The sequence below is a fragment of the Nycticebus coucang genome, chromosome 20 (assembly GCF_027406575.1).
Source record: "Nycticebus coucang isolate mNycCou1 chromosome 20, mNycCou1.pri, whole genome shotgun sequence".
NCBI lineage: Eukaryota > Metazoa > Chordata > Mammalia > Primates > Lorisidae > Nycticebus > Nycticebus coucang.
The window spans coordinates 31,105,694-31,108,368 of record NC_069799.1 but is presented as its reverse complement, the minus strand read 5'-3'; positions in this window follow the sequence as shown (position 1 = coordinate 31,108,368).

Genomic DNA, 2,675 nt, shown 5'->3' with positions numbered 1-2,675 from the left:
CTTTGTCCTTCTATCCAGAGCTGCATGCTCTGCTGAAGAGGGTCAGGTCCCAGCTCGTTGCATCTGATTCACTGACAGGCTGTGACCCCCTGTCCAGGGATGGGATATGTCCTTCCTCGGAGGAGCTGTGTGTTTCTCCACCCAGGCTGGGTCCCTAGGATCAGGCAGTGTAGGAGAACAGCCCTCATCAGAGAAGACAAAGGCCACATGGGTGCCCACGACATAGGTCTGCACTGCTGTGCTCATAGGCACCTGCACCAGGTGAGCTCAGAAAGCTGTTTCCAGGATAGAAGAAAGGCCTGTTGTGGTTTTCATGCCTGTAATCCTAGCACTCTGGGAGGCTGAGGTGGGTGGATTGCCTGAGCTGATGTGTTGGAGACCAGCATGAGCAAGAAGAAGACCCTGTCTCTACAAAATAGCCAGGTGTTGTGGTGGCAGCCATAGTCCCAGCTACATAAGAGGATGAGAGAAGAGGATTGCTTAAACCCAAGAGTTTGAGGTTGCTGTGAGCTGTTATGCATTGGCACTCTACTGATAGTGACTCAGTGAGACTCTGTCTCAAAAACAAACAAACAAACAAACAAAAAAACAGATTAGGAGAAAATGTATCTGCCGTGACTTCCCCCCAGGCTATGTCTTAATAAATGACCTCAGGGTGGCGCCTGTGGCTCAGTGAGTAGGGCGCCGGTCCCATATGCTGGAGGTGGCGGGTTCAAACCCAGCCCCGGCCAAAAACCAAAAAAAAAAAAAATAAAAAATAAATGACCTCAGACACAGCATTGACAGAGGTCACTGGTCTTTTAAAACAGCACAGCAGGTGATCTTTTGGGAACTGCAATCTGGACCACTTGCTGTGCCCAGTGTGGGCCCTTAGTGCATTGCTACCACAGGGAACAGGCATGGTCAATGTCACTGCTCTGTACAATGTCAGAGACCTTTGGTTTGTTTTCAAAGTCAAGCTGTGCTCATCTTGTAGACACTACTCTGTGCAGGAATCATGTGAGTGAGAGACTCACCAGAACCATTTCCAAGGTTGCTCAGTTGCTTATACTGGAACCTTCTCATGCACCTTCAGGTGAATCTCACGTGTCCCTCCTCCTCCTCCCTGACCTGGTCATTCACTGCAAGACCTATCATCCCCCCACCCTCACAATATTCTCTGAGTGCAGGATGCTAAAATCCTCTCACCACTGAGAAACCCACTTTCTACCAAACCCCTTTGAAAGTTATTTTTTTTGGTCTGTTTAGGGGGCAGAGAAGAATTCTACCTGCTGCTTTATCTTGGAAGCTGCCCATGGAAATTATTTTCTTTTTTCTGGAATTCATCCATCTGAGCTCAAATCAGATTTTGTGGATAAAATGAATGAGTAAGCACCTTGAAGGGAACACCTTAGAAGCCCTAGTCTGTCCTGGATAATCAGGAGCTGTGGTTGTCACCTAAAAGCTGATTCTCTTTTTTCCAGAGTCCAGAATCTAAGAGGTCCTGGCTGTCAGAGAGCTCTCAGTTCTCCTGCCAGGGAATACTGTGTTAATCCCTGTCACCTCTAACCTGGAAGTGAGAGAGGATACTGAGAAGGGTGAGGTCTAGAAGTACAGATCTTCTCAAGGAGACCACAAGGATATACCTGCAGGGTCCTCTCCATGGTGACTCAGATCTTGGGATTTTTTTTTTTTCTTTGAGACAAGAGTCTCAAGCTGTCACCCTGGGTAGAGTGCCATGGCATCACAGCTCACAGCAACCTCCAAATCTTGGGCTTAAGAAATTCTTTTGCCTCAGCCTCCCAAGTAGTTGGAACCACAGGCGTCCACCACACACTTGGCTATTTTTTGGTTGCAGTTGTCATTTTTGTTCAGCAGACCCGGGCTATGTTCAAACTCACCACCCTAGGTGTAATCCTCTAGACCTAAGATCCCTAGATAATAGAGCCCATGTGGAGACTTCTGGAGAGTTCTTCAGTTCTTTCGCCCTTCCAGAAGCTCTGGTGCTTTTCTGTATTCCTTTCTAACTTCTAATAAAATCCTATCTTACCACTGATCTGTGGTCTGTGGGTTCATTCCTCAAATCCTGAGACCAAGGACCTACTGAAAAGTGAAATTCCAGTATTCCTACTGAAAAGTGAAATCCTCCTGCATTGCCAACTCCCTCACTGGAGCCCTGACCCTTCTCTGAACTGCCATAGCATTTGCTTTTGTGACTCCCAGCGTGTTAATCTATTAGGTTACTAAGTTCCTTATGTGCATGTTTTTAGCTAGACATCATAATGTATATTGAAAAAAAATACAAATAAAATAAAATAAAAATCTTTAAAAGAAAACGCCTTCAAAGCAAACTCTAACTTCTACTGAAATAATAAGTGCGCAAGCCTAGCACAGAGTAAACACTCCGTAGTTTTTCATTCCTTTAGTCGAAATTTGTTAAAGAGCTACTCTGTGGCAAGTATGGTGTTCCTGGAATGTCCAGATGAATAAAGTCATTGTCCTTGTCCTTAATTTAAAAAAAGGGGGGGGGGCTGTGGTGAAGAAACTGTTAGCCTTCTTGCCTCTTTCAGTCTCTTGTTGGACGGCATTCTTGTCACTCAAGGTTAGGGAGGTGGGGCCTGAGGACCTGACCAGTCAGGGATGCTCCAGAATGAACTGTCCAATCAGATGCACAGCTAGAAGGAAGAAGGCGGCTC